This window comes from Idiotropiscis lumnitzeri, chromosome 22 (genome assembly GCF_059441095.1).
Source record: "Idiotropiscis lumnitzeri isolate Australia: NSW breed Sydney's pygmy pipehorse chromosome 22, RoL_Ilum_1.0, whole genome shotgun sequence".
NCBI classification, from domain to species: Eukaryota; Metazoa; Chordata; class Actinopteri; order Syngnathiformes; family Syngnathidae; genus Idiotropiscis; species Idiotropiscis lumnitzeri.
In genome coordinates this window covers 5,652,110-5,666,810 of record NC_142412.1, presented here as the reverse complement: position 1 = coordinate 5,666,810, position 14,701 = coordinate 5,652,110, and the positions used below count along the sequence as shown (strand labels likewise).

The 14,701-nt window shown below is 42.9% G+C and overlaps 1 protein-coding gene across 45 annotated transcripts in view; it reads right to left on the bottom strand.

The window, feature by feature from the left end:
* The window catches only part of LOC148316170 (uncharacterized), a 67,421-nt gene extending 60,135 nt beyond the window's left edge, over window positions 1-7,286 (bottom strand). For all 45 annotated transcript variants that reach the window (XR_015840292.1, XR_015840296.1, XR_015840301.1 and 42 more), the window contains exons 1-2: window positions 7,226-7,286; window positions 6,996-7,096 (exon numbers count right to left, since the gene is read on the bottom strand). The gene's annotated coding sequence lies outside the window, so the exon portion shown is untranslated. The remainder of the gene's footprint in view (window positions 1-6,995; window positions 7,097-7,225) is intronic.
* Between the last annotated feature and the right edge of the window lie 7,415 nt (window positions 7,287-14,701).

Genomic DNA, 14,701 nt, shown 5'->3' with positions numbered 1-14,701 from the left:
ATATGTGACATTCCTCCCATCAGTTGTTCAATTTAGGTGCTTGGCACCAAGTTGCCACCAGATTGCACCAAAGCAACATTTTTTACCTGAGACACGGCATATTCCTGAGCACGAAAACAGCAAAGAGGGAAATTTGTCAGTGACTAACCGAGGACAGTTTCCCAAAAATCATGAATGAATCTCGATGCTTTCTGGATCTTCAGTGAATGAACAGAAAAAGAAAAAAAAACAATACAACTGTACACATTCAAATCTGAGCAGAATCCACATTGTCCTCAATGAGCAAAGTATTTTTGTGCCATGATGCATACGAAAGACGTTTGGAAGAGGAACAAACCGAGCAACACAGTCTGGGGTCTGTTGGTCAGAAAGTCCTTAATCCAGATGCGTCCACAAGTGCAGTGACACCGGCCACAGAACACTCCACAAACACAGACGCGGAAATTCCAAAGTCGAAACCACGTTGAAAAAAAAACGCTATATTTTGCCGCAGCTTCAAAATAGACAGGGTTAGGCCAAATTCTTATTTTTTAGGGGGCCCAGCAGAGGTTCTATTTGATGAAAAGAGCCGTGGATATTTTTAGTTTTGCAAAAAAAAAAAAGAAAATGTGTGACTTGGGTTGCAGAAATCTTGGTTGTTTTAGCAAAATGTTTACCTAAAACATAATTGTCTGCTTTTAATGAATCTGTCAAATATCAATAATAAGAAGACAAAATGAACCTAATACAAATAAATGAATGCAAACACATTCAAGATAGCATTACCAGTTGCCTGGATGGCGGAGCGGTCTAAGGCGTTGCGTTCAGGTCGCAGTCCTGAAAATATTTGGTTCTTACTCAGCAACATTAGACACAACCCAAAAAATATTGCATCAATGTAAGTGGGGTCCCCCTGTTGTAACCAATTTCTCAAGCCTCTTTTTTGTCTATCCAAACCACACTGATTACATTGCCAGTTGGACAAATCACTAACCTTCGAGATCCAACAACATAGATGAGGGAAATACTGGACAATCAAATTAATGACTTCCCAGGCTTAGGGGTATAGCAAAAAACCGATTTCAGCAACGGCTCATTATATTTTGGCTGCTAAATATGCCAATTTGTCAGGATGCTCTCCATTCTGTGTGGAGTTTGCGTGTTATCCCCATGAACACATCACGTCGCTAATCAATGGAATTGGATAAAATTAGTTTGACAGTACAGATACACCACAAGTCTCCACAGATCGATTGATGCCGTAAATAACACATCACCAGTGATTATATTCCAAGATATTGGTTAGCGAAAAAGCAATGTCCTGGAGCAGTTGGATGGAGTGTTTTGGTAACCTCACATACAGACACACACATCATAAATTAATTATCAAACGCAATGAGACGGAAGTTTGAGTTAATCAAAAGCAATTGACTCAAATACACATCATTTAATTTAATTTAAAAAATTATTGTTTTTTTTATACCTGTTATTTTGTATTTTTGATTTTCCGAGTCCCTTGTTTTCCTTTTTATCTTCAATGAAATATCAGGGACTTTCCTGCAAGTATCGTCTGCCGGGCCAAAAGGCTGAACTCAATTCTGCATAATCAAAATATTGCTCCTTTATTTCCTTTGTGTTGGATCGGGGCAAATGGTGCGCTCTCCCAAGAAAAAAAAAATCTTGTCTTCCTGATAAATAGTTGATTTTTTTTTTGTCCCATCCCTCCCCGCGCTGAGAGGGATGACGGCTCACGCCCACAGGGAGCTGAACGCTTCGGGCCCCAGGTTAGCGGGACACCCAGCCAAGGGCATCCCGGGGGCGGCCGAGAGGCAGGGGCTGGGACAGACGGTGGCACGCCTCGCGGCGGACAGAATTTGACAATGATCATGGGTAAGAAAAGTTGGACTGAGAGCTGGTTAGCCGCTGAGTGGGAGCTCAGCGTTTACTCATTTAAACCCTCGTGAAATTGCAGATCTCAATGGCCTCTCTGATCCAGCGCTGTTGTTTGTTCTCTTCTGTGCGGATGACCCTGCCCTTCTCCCGGTCCATGATGTGGTTTTCCCTTTTGCAGTGGTCAGTGATTGCAACTGGTAATGCTCTCTTGACTGTGTTTGCTTTGTACTTTCAATGGGCTCTGTCTGAGGTGGGATTCGAACCCACGCCTCCTGGGGAGACTGCGACCTGAACGCAACGCCTTAGACGGTGCCGCAGAGTCTGATTATTCTCCGAACACTTGGTGAGCAACATTTGTTTTGGGAGGATTTGTGGACATTTTAGCTGTGAGTCCTCTGGAAGTGTTGTCCTCTCCAGGTCGTAGGGGTTGCTGGTGACGCCGTACAGGTGGTTGTGCGACTCGCGCCACATGCAGCCCTCGCTGGTGTTGGTGACGCCCAGCGGGTTCTGGGTTTTAATTTGTCACCCCAAATCTCTGCTCGCCGTTTACCCGCGCTTCATTGAATTTCTTCACTCCTTTTTCAAGGTTTTATGCTGCATTTTATTTTTCTAAAATATTTGACTGTCCTCTTTGCAATTTGGCTTTTTAAATGCCACAAGTTCATCCTCGCAGTCAGCTTCAATGGGGTGCGGCCCACGAGAAGGCGTCAGGGGTCAGCGGAGGCGGCCATTAAAAGTCTCTAACTGAATTCTAGTGCTCTTCTTAACCTGCACTGGTTGCTTAAAAATATGATGCCACATGTTTTTAAGTACTGGTTAATTGTATTTATTTAATTACTCCGAGACGGTGACCCGCTTGGCTAAACCATAACTATAATGTGGCCTTCAACAAAAATGGGTTTGACACCCCTGGCATACTCTGTAGACAAAAAAAATATGCAAAATGAGTGTTTAGAACTATTTACCTTTGACAGCACATTTGGGCCCGGCGGCCTGTACAAGGCCGTCCAGTGCCACCAGTCCACCGGCTATATATATATATAAACACACACACACACACTAGTTTTTCTCTTTTATTTATAATATTGCTATGATAAATTTGGATAATAGTTCTCAAACAAGAAGTCCACACCCCTGGTACTGTCCGAACCGCGCGAAACGTCGCCACCGATCGTGTCCGGGGGAACGTGCTCTTCTTCGTCCACTCTCCTCTTCGCCCTTTGCCCAGCAGGGTGTGCTAACATGCACTTCCAACAGCTCGTTGATGACAAGGGCTGATGGACGTGAGTGGTACTTTGTCCATTTAATGGACGCATCGACTGACAGGGCGCTTTGTTTGCTTATGACTGCGAAAATACGGTAATTACTTTTATTCATGCGTTGAATCTGTACAAATGAAAATATAGACCATGAAGTCTCAAAGACAAGCTGTTAATAGGGTCTGATTCCAATAGAAATTTCTTGTATGATTTGATTTAGAAGATTTAAAAATTGTGGATTTCCTATTTTTATGTTTTGTGTACACAAGATTGTCTCAAAGATTAATTTCTGACATTGATTGAATAATTGTTTTTTTTTTTTTTAAATCTATTTTAAGTGTTGATGCAGGAATGGCAATGGCGGTCTCAATACCCAGCCGCACTTATGGAAGTACCATCTTTGTAAAGGACCCAGCAGTTTCGTTTTTTTAGTGCTGAAAATTCATTGTCTGCTGGCGCTGTACACTTTTTCTAAAAATTAACTGCTTCAACAAAAAATGTCACACCCCCCGCCCCTATCCTTGTTGTTGCGCATGTAATTTACGGTCAACTTCAGCAAAACGTAGCTCCCGTAGCGTAATCACGAGCACGCCTCACTTTCTTGGCTCGCCGAGGTTGTTTTCAAAAAATCATGTTTAAAATGCCACTCAGCTAACTGGCATTTTATTGTGTTAAATACTGGACAATCAAATTAATGACTTTCCAGGCTTCAGGATGCCTTTCTACACTATATAAAGGTTCGCAGTCTCCCCAGGAGGCGTGGGGTTCAAAAACTAAAGACCATTTTCTGCTTGGAGTAATATATTCCGGATACAAGTGAGGCCTCTGAAACTGTTTGGCAAGGCACCTCTGTGTTGCCTTGACTTCCCCTTTAGAGAGAATGCTCCCCATTAAATATTTAGCAGCACGCAAACAAAAAGCTAAGAGCTCACATTTTCTCTTTCTAGTTCTATTAGGCAAAAGCAAAGTGAGCACAACTGCGACTATAAAACAATTATCGATCAGGGGCAGTGTGTGCTGAAAGTGATTAGGTCCTTTTTTTTTAATCCAGCACTCCCACCTCAGACAGAGCCCATTGAAAGTACAAAGCAAACACAGTCAAGAGAGCATTACCAGCTGCCAGGATGGTTTTTTTTAAAAAACCTTTCAAAACATTAACTTAAAGGAGAAGTCAACACAATAAAATCCTTTTCATCATTTTACTCAGTGGCACAGTAATTTCTGCATAATTTGTTGCGGCGAAGGAAATCTTAAGTGAAAACTTACAGCCATCATTCAGAAGTGTTGAAATTCGCAAAATAATCCATATTTTCTGTATTTCTTCGGTCTGGAGTGGAGAAGCGGATATTTATTTGAAGGAGGCCTTCTGTAGTTTACGAGGGTAAATAATGTCAAATAAATGGTACATGACCATGGGAGACTCACGATTTAACTGCTCACACAGTAGTTGCTTTTGCACTTTTGTGGAGGTGTAAGTAGGCTATGCTTCAAACTGTTAATACAACTGTGCTAATTGAGAAGTAAAACATTGTATTCGTCTCTATTCACAGCCTTGTCCTTCGTCGCTCACACAGAAACGGCTTAAATATTTTATGTCACACATTGAAACCAGGTTGCTCATCGGGAGAAGGGCAGGGTCATCCGCACAGAAGAGAACAAACAACAGCGCTGGCCATTTTACATTTCGACCTCCCGCGCAAAATTACTCATTCGTAATATTCTCTGCAAAAACTGTCATTACATTGCTGCAGTGTCGTTTTTTTCCCCCTCTGTGCTGAAACTTCTCTCGAGCAAACTTTTTTATTTTGCAGGATAACCCTTGTAGGTTGTGATGCATTTATAACAAGTTGGGTCTTGGAGCAATGAGCTAGGTTTTACAGGAAGTCGGCCATTTTGAACGGAGGAGGAGGGCATGCTTAAAAAAAAATACAATATATATAATAAATATATATATATATATATATATAAATATATATAGGTGCAAAGTAGCGGCACACCTTCAAAAATGCTTAAAAAAAAAAAAAAATATATATATATATATATATATATATATACTGGTAGAGAGAGAGAGAGTGAAATTCATCGGGGGGCTCTCGGTTCTGGTTCCAAGCGCGGCGGGGGTGCACCTAGGATGGCAGAGCGGTCTAAGGCCTCAACACTGTTCTGGGCCACACTGCAGTCTTGGCTCTCCCTTTTAAAGATTATTTTAACCCAATTTTAACGGACGCGTGGGATGCCTTTTGCTCACTTATCGCCCGCAGCGGCGCAGTCCTCCTTTTTCCAAATGCGCAATATATTTGAACACATTTGAATAAATAATTAACCCGCGCCATTTATTCATGCGGAGACAGCGCGAGCGGGACAAAGCGAGGAGAAAGGCTCGCCAAAATCCAGGACATGACGACTTCACAATGGAGAAGCAAGTGATGAAATGCATGTGCCGAAAAAAATACTTGCATGACTTCGTGAAACACAATTAGAGGTGTTTGCTCGACGGCCCACTGCATGGTGCCCTTTTAACGAATCCGATTAAAAATTGGCTAGAAAAGACTCAAGACATTGATCTTACTCTATCCCTATTTTTATGACTTCTGAAAAATAGCTGTACTTTCTACTCCTTGCTTTGTCGCAATAGGACACAATGACACCCTAACAGTAATTAAAAACAGCTAGCCACGCTAGCCATGCTATAAACATAAACAACACAAATACATATGAACGACAACTCGTGAAACTTCATGACATGGCCTCTTTGTTGCTTTTCACAGAAGCAAACATTATTTTTCAGAAATAAATTATGGCGTGGTCTCATTTGCCGATTTTTCCTTGCATAGCTCCGCTGTTGTTCCAGGTGGCCCAGATAAACCGCCTACTGCCCGAAGATACCTGGGATAGGCTCCAGCAGCCCCCGCGACGACATTTGATGAGCTGTAAAATACTCACGTCGTCAAGTACACCAACCTGAAACACGGAGTCAGAGACGCAGAATCAATTCTGTCTGTAGCATCTTAGCCTTCTTCAGAGTGTCATATGGGTTATTGTGTGTACAATTTTGGTTTCCCACAGCATCATGTTATCTTCTCAAATTGGGACCTGCTGACATCGGACTAGCAAACCTCCTCTCTTAGAGTGAATGATTACTTCAGTGTTTTATCATCGTCAGTGCTTATATGAGGTTACTTGCGTTGACTTCGCTCCGGCGACAAAAGCGGCGTATTGAGACAAATTTATTCCTCTGTCAATACAGAAATTCTGGTTTGCTGATCCTGAAGAATAGTTGGACGCGATACTACAAAATAGTGAAACTTTATGACCATAAAACCGAACCGTTATGCTTGGCACAAACAAATTACGGCAAGTGGATGCGAATCCGACATCTGACTCCAATTTGCGACCTTACCCAACTCTCACTCTCCAGAGGGCCATGCAGTGATGGGAAAAGATGATGCAGCAATAAAACTAATGTGTAGATAGAAGACAAGAAAATTCTATTAATGAGGAATTTTTGATTTTGACGATTCAGTTCACTTAGAGTCATGATAGATTTGAAAAGCACTACTGTCTTTTTGTCTTGGGAACATTTGTAGGAGAAAGTGAAGCTGCACCTCCCACAGGATGGGGGGAAAAAAAGTACTTTTAGGAACTGCAAGCGGAGGGTCCCTGGAAAAGGGAGTGGGGGGGGGGGGTGGTCTCCGGAGGAGACAGGCCGGCGTCCGTGAAAGTCAGGCCGAAGTTATATATTTATTATATATATTGTATATTTTTTTTAAGCATTTTTGAAGGTGCGCATGCAACTCCATTGGGGAGTAAAAGTAAAAAGTCTGACTCAACTACAACAAACAAACAGCAACAACAAAAAATTACCTGAGTGCAGTAACAAGTTGAACGATCAATCGTCCTGCATGGGATCAGTTTACCACCGTTCCCGTTGGTGATCTGGACGTTCATCAAAGACGAAATTCATCCTTTTTCGTGAAAAGTTGTGATTACTCATCCAGGAAGTCACAAAAAAACCCGCATAGTCTTGCACAGTTGAGTGACTGAAGATGAAAAAAGATCAGCATGTTGACTCAGTAATTCTATTTTATGCTCACCTTCCTCAGTCACCTTCTTGTCCCGCCAGGTCAGTCTGCGCTCTGAACTCTTCAATACCGGCGCCGCCCTTGCCTCGGCTAAACGTCTATAAATAGAATCAAACACGTCCTACCTGATGACGTGATCAGGGTGGATTAGTGCTGAAGACTGGGCTTTGTTTTGCCGGAGTGTGGTATGTGCATGATGATTTCCTTGGTTTAATCATAGGTGGTGCTTTTTCCCCCAACAATTCTGAGAGAAACGTTGCTAAAGGAGGACGAATCTGGAAGCAAACATCTTAATATGGCCAAATTATAATTTTTTTTTTTTTGAGAAGGACCCTCAAAACTAAGCACTCACTTGTGTTCTGAAGCAGTAAGTGCTTCTCGATGGGGTAATTATGGTGACTCCATATACTACATTTGGTCACAGTTGCAATTGGGAATGGATGACTCTGTCGTCACTCATACGGTGATCCAGCACTAAAAAACCAAACTTTTATAACAGCTAAACCAAACGTTTCCAATGTAAATTTCCGGCCGTATTGAGATCATGGGCGCCAGTCGCAAGATTGATGGAAAATGAATGGATGGATACGAAGTAAAATCTAAAAATACATCTGTTTTCTTCCCCCTCATATTTTCTATTAGGTTTGGTCACGGCACATTTCTTGTTAAACTTTTAGTGAGCCGTCGTTGATGAGGTCACAGCAGCCGTTTTAGGGAGCACCTTCCCCGGGCACGGGCGGTGCCAAGCGGCCCCTAAGTTTAACCGAATGGAAGCTCCCCACTACACTATGGAAACTGCTGTGCCATCGCGGCCGTTAAGTGGCCCAGGTTGCTTGTCTGTCTCTATTTCACACGTTTGAAGGTTTTTAATCTTTGGCACTTTAATGGATATCTAAGTTTACTAGCTCGTACCTCTCGCTCCCAGAGGGTCTCCTATTTCTAGCACCAAACTAATTGGTCCCTGGAGGGGGGCGGGTTGATCATTTTGTCACCCTGCAGGGAGGCGATTCCCTTCTGGACCGCCGTCACCAGCCCTTCCTTAGCTTTTTTCCAGTAAAACGTCATCCAGAAGTCATAAAAATAGGGATAGAGTAAGATCAATGTCTTGAGTCTTTTCTAGCCAATTTTCAATCAGATTCGTTAAAAGGGCACCGTGCAGTACGTCAAAATGTAAAAAATGATATATATATATACATATATACGTATATATATAAAATATATATCAAGGAACTTTTGACAGCTAAACCAAACGTTTCCAATGTAAATTTCCACATTTACTTCAGCATGCCACCAAACCAACATTTCCAAACTGACCACCAATATCTATCATTATTTAATTCATATATTTTTACATGGTGTATATTTGTATATTGCAAGCTTTAAAACAATTAAGAATTTTTCCACAGTCTTGTTGTATGTCTGCATTCATCATTGAATTGGATAAATTGTACCGTCTTCAGCAGACAGATTTTTAACGTGATGAATAATTATTATATAACTCCGCCATTGCACTTCGAATCTCACACATCCCCTGAACGCCATTCGCACCACCATACCAAGGGAGTCCCAGCTTTCAATGCTGCATTTTCAGAGGGCTAATCTTGACAACAATGAGAAATTGAGTTGTTTCAAAGATCTAAAATAAAATGAGTAGGAAATTTCTTTCTCACTAAAGTTTTTTCTTGGGGATGTGTTTTGCTTTCAGGCACTGAAGCCTTCCAACCATGCTTTTGAGGGGGAAACCGTCACGCACGAGTGGAACGAAGCGCCCGTGCGCTCCTGTTAGGGACAAGAAATTCTCAGCGATGGAAACGGCCAAATTCTCAAATATGCTTGTAAAATTTGAAGTGTTCGAGAATGGAAAAGCACTCAAAAAGGCTATGAGCCATTGCAGGCTTGCGCACCCTGAACCATAAGATGAAGGAACACTCAGGTGTGATGAATTTTCCACCTGCCGTCTTTAAGGTGCAAAACAACCCATAAATCACAGCAAAATACTTAAGTCGTACTCGTCTGGTGTTTTTTTTTTTTGCAGGGGCGGTGCCAAGCGGCCCCTAAGTTTAACCGAATGGAAGCATTGTTCAGCAAAGTTACCCCACCTCAGACAGCAAAGCAGGAGTTTGTGACGTCGACATAATTTTCAAATATAGATGGTGAGCAGCTGTTGGATCAGGGGCAAAACGGGAAATATTCAGTAGGGGTTAAAGTGGCCATTTCGCACTGTACACATTTGCTATGTGAGGCATTATCTCATAAGGGAAATACTGGACAAACACATTTGTATGCCTTCTCCTTAGCAACTCCTTTGAGCACTTTAAAGGTCACTGTGATCACATAGACCACTCCTTCCTGTTGGACGCCCAGAGGGACATCAAGCGGCTGGCAGAGAAGATTAATAAAGGGCGTCGCTCCGCTGAGGAGGCGGAGAGGGAGACCGATTACACTTCATTGTAAAGGCTGAAACGTCTCGTCGATGTCTCTTGGAGACTAACCAGGTAGCCGGTAAGGCCAAACATGTTCAATAAACAATCTTATAAACTATGGTGATACAATAAATATGTTGTTAAAGTAGTACCAGTGTCAATCAAAACTGATCATTATCAGAATATTCGTAAAGGTAGAATTGTTGTGACAACTCCAGTCATGGATGTCATCAAGTGAAAACTAATGTGGCCACTGACTGAGTGACCATGTTCGGGTGTGTTCATGGCATCAATAAAAAACTGCCCTTGATATGCCACGGCAAAATCCTTTCATGCTCAATATTCACAAATAACATCTCAGTGATCACCAGTGACTTCTTGATGATCAGGGCAACTTTGTTTCTATCGACAGCAGGCTTTTAAAGTTATTCAAGCAATGCTGGCTTGTCTTGAGGTCGGTTCCTTGCTTCTTCTTTGCATTTTTCGCCAGGTCCCGCAAGACTGCACGACTCGCAGACGCCGCACACATTCCGAATAAGGTGGCCCCGCCTGGCGTCAGTTGGCCGTCGTCCTCCTGAGCCTCTCGCATGTCGGCCAGCACGTCTTCCAGGAAGCACGCACGTTCTCCAGCTTCCTCCTCATCCCCAACTCCTCTTCTCCTTTTCTCCTCCTTTCCGACTCATTCCCAATTGCTATCATAGTTTTTCTGAGCACTACAGACGCATATCGGCCCAGATGTATTGTCAGCATAATTCCCAAAGTTGTTTTAATTTACCGCTTCAAATAAGTAAAAATATCAATGTGCTTGCTAAAAATGTTGCTTTTTCTTGTTTTCAAAAAATCTTTATATGGTATAATTTGTCCAACTGACAATTTCAAGATAAGGGCACCTTCATTAGTCCCATAAAGGGGAAAATAGCATCATCAATATCAATCATACTATCACTGCTCATGTAAAAAAAAAAAAAAAACCATGACAGGTTCACAGCAGATGATGCTTTTTTTTTATTGTTAATAAAATACTCTTATTTAACAGGCTGCACAAAAAAATACAAACCATCAAAGAGGAAAAACTCAGTTATGTGGTCGCAGGGCCTTCAGGTCGGGTGGGATTTGGACTCCCCTTAAAACAAAAAAAAATGGCAGCGCACGGCGGGCAGGCTTGGATGTAGGCCGTCACGTCTTGCTTGAGGGAAGGCCACCAGAATCGCTGCCCGATCAGGCCCAGGGTGCGCCGAATGCCCGGGTGGCAGGCCAACTTGGAGGCGTGGCCCCACTGGATTACCTCCGCCCGGTAACGAGCGCCCGTGCCCGGGGAAGGTGCTCCTCTTCGGCTTACTGTGACGCGAGCATGCCCTCCTCCTCCGGAGCTTCCATTCAGTTAAACGTAGGGGCCGCTTGGGCGCCCCGAAGAAGAGCGTGGGCGAAGAGGAGAGTGGACGAAGAAGAGCACGTTCCCCCGGACACGATCGCTGTCTGGCCGCGTTTTGCCGCAATAAAGCAATAAAGTCACAAAATGGGGGAGGAAACGTCGCACGGAGGAAGCGAGGCTTTGCCGCAGCAGTAAAAAAAAAAAAAAAAGTGCCCCTAGATACTATTCTCCTCTTGGATGGCAATGCTCACTTACGGTTACATCTGATTAGTCAAAGTTGAAGAATACAATTCCATATGAATTTATTGCACGCGGGACAATGTAGTGTACGACTTCAGTGATCATCTCATTCACTCCAGCTCAGTAAAGCGTGCAAACATGGCTTTGCGGACTGCATCTTTATATGTGTCTGATGCAGAGAGGGTGTAGTTGGTGCCTTGAGTGCCGAGACCGGCTCCTTTGGTTCTTAGCTGTGCCTGCAAGAATGAGAAGGACAAACAAAACAAGTGTGAACAATCTCCTCATGTGTACTTTGAGTAAAGTGAATGGATGTTCATCAAGACAACCCCCACTAAATACCTGAATGGGTGCAGTGATGCCCTGCTGGTTGCCCGTGTTGTGACTTTGGTTCAAGCGCTCCACTTGTTGCCAAATCTCGCTCGGGCCAAACGCAAAACTGTCCATGAGCGCGTCTTTGTTTGGAAATAACGTGGTGGGCAACGGCGGCATCCTGATGGACAGCGGCTGCGGGAAACGCATCGACTCGGCTCAATTCGTGATCAGGTGCAACCTGCCGACTTCCTGTAAAACCTAGCTCATTGCTCCAAGAGACTTTTTTGTAGGTCTTGGTCTTATACATAGAGTGAACCCTCGCTACCACTTTAAAAAATCAGCATTATTGATGAGAGATTTTTTTTTTTTTTAAATCAACATTTCCAAAATGGTTGCTGAAAGGGAATGAAAGGGAGTCACGGTACATCTCAACATGGCAATGACACAAAACATCAACAAAAAATGGAGGCATTAAAATTTATTAGAAAGTCAAGCAAAGCTTCATTTCATTTGGTTGTCGTCATTTGACTCGGTTTTGTTTGCAAAATTGTCCCCAAAAAAACCCCTACCCTCACCTTTGGTCACGAGTTGTGGGTCGCGACCGAAACAACAAGATCTCGGATACAAGAGGCCGAAATTAGTTTCCTCCCTTCGAGATGAGGAGAGAAGCTCGGCAGGTACAATCCCTCCAGTTACAGTGATTTTATTTATTATCTGTATGTTGAGCGATCCCGATTCTCATGAATGCCACCCACCGATTGCATAGTCGCTGACGCGTCTACTGTGGCTAAAGTTTAGCTTACCTATCAAAGTTAGCACCTGTCTGCCATGTGGACCCGCAGGCCAGTCTGCTTCTCGCACTTCTGCCTGTTCCTGTCATGTCATCAACCTGTGTCAGGACAACTTCAATCCACTGCCGCTGAACTCCGCTGGATTTACCGACACATGCCCGAGGGAAACGCACCACCACCACTGCTCCTCCTCCCGAACATCGCTCGTCGACCCTTGAAGGATTGTATGGCAATTACCGGCATTTTAAACATTTATGGGACAGAATGTCATACGCAAATTGGAGTGTGTGCTGGTGAGTGACGTGGGTGTCAGCGATTGTGAGTGTCGTGTTGGCTGTCGTGAGCTCAGCTAAATGCCTGTCAAACTGTTCACCAGTCAACGCTGATTTGTAATGTTCATGTTGTGCTTGTTCTTTTACTGCTCTGATTTTTTCATTTTTTTGACAGGTAAGTCACACCCTCATGGAACATCAGCTGATAAAGACGGGTCTCAAGACACCATCATGCGACACTCTGAAGAAGGCAAAAGACTCGCCGAAACATGTCAGGTAAAAAATTAACCTAAAACATAATTGTCTGCTTTTACCAAGACCATTGGTCTGCGGATGATATGCTGCTGTGACTACCCTTTCTACCTTCAGGAGTTCACAGAGCCTGGTGTTGAGCTTCAAGACAACTGAAACTAATTTTTAAATAAATCACTCATACACACATGAAACACAAACCTGGTTGACAAACTGTGTGTAACAACAATCACTCACAAAGGATAAGCATTTAATGTTGGTGTGTTCCTTTATGATCACTGAAGCAGATCCTAAAATAATTTGCCAAACATGAGCATTTTTCATTAATAGGCTTACTTCATTGACAAACTCTCTGCCTTGGTCTGACAGGATTCTTGCAGGGCACCCATGTCTGTATATTATTTTGCAAATATTCAGACCAACTTCAGCAGCAGATTTCGTTCCCAATGGGTATGCCTCGACCCATTTAGAAAAATAGTCCGTTGCAGTCAGGATGTACTGGAACCCACTGGCAGTCTTTGGAAGTGGTCCAGTAAGATCGATGCCAACGAGCTCCCAGACACCTGACACCTGATAAAATAAATAAATATACATATATACAGCTATACATACATATACAAATAATTTTTGGAAATGTTTACATTGACACTATTGTTTAAGACGATTACAACTCACCTGAATACACTGCAGTGGGAGCGCAACAGTGAGAGGTTTGCCAACTTTTTCTTTAAAAAAAAAAACAAAACAGTAAAAGGAAGAAGAGTGAAGTCTTTGGAAACCGATGAATAATGAAATATGTCCCTTGGCTCGTCCCATAGTTAAGGCGTAGTGTGCCTCGGCAGTACGAAAGTTTTACCTAAATAAATGTTTAACATGAACAGTTCTTAAAGATAAAACGCAAATGTATTGAAGTGACAGAAGACCAAGAACAAGTTGTGGAGCACACAGAAACTGATGGACCCAGTCACCAAAGTATGTTGGGGGCCTATCAAATAGGTATCATACCATCGATAAAAAGTGAAATAAAATCAAACTACTCATCCAGAGAGCTCAGGAACACGTAAACCTCAGTCCTCTCTCGTCGGTGAAGGTTTGGATTTTTAGGAGCATGTGCAGGGGAGTTATTAAGCATTCATTTATTTGTATTAGGTTCCATTATGTACAGGAAAATCTCTCTTCAATGTCCTTCACCAACTCTTAGCGGTGGATCACTCTATTCAAAATTTACAATATAAATTAAGGGCAATTATTTCATAAATCTATGGTTATAATTAAGGTTACATACATAAATATTAGGTAAGGAGTGGAACTGCCTGTGCTCTCAAACATTGCAGCTCTACTCGTCGGACAGTGGCCATGGCTGAGTGCTTATTCTCACAGGGCTCTCCTTGTTAAAAGATACTACTGCCTGTATTGATGGTGTCTCTGCATGTTTCGTCTGGTAATGCCGACTCAAATTGTAGTCCCTCGCGGCGGGGGTATCTCCCTCACCGCCCTTTGTACCTTAACATTGCCCGCAGCTCATTAGTCTTAAGAAAGTTACCAAAACTATTTCTCATTTTCAAATTCAATGTTCTTTTTATGGTAGAATCTCTTCTCACCTCGACTGCTTCATTTTTCTTGACTACGCCATCCCATGGACAGAAAAGTATATTTATTTTTATTTTTTGTCCGGCGCGTCGTCATATTTCCCATTCGGCCTCAAATTGTGCATGGGCGCGTTTCTGTCAGCGCACGCTGTTGACAATATTTGCAAGAGTTATGAAAACTCCCAGCTGCCCGCCAGCTGCTGAGCCCAGCCCCGGCTGACACGCAACACAAGACGA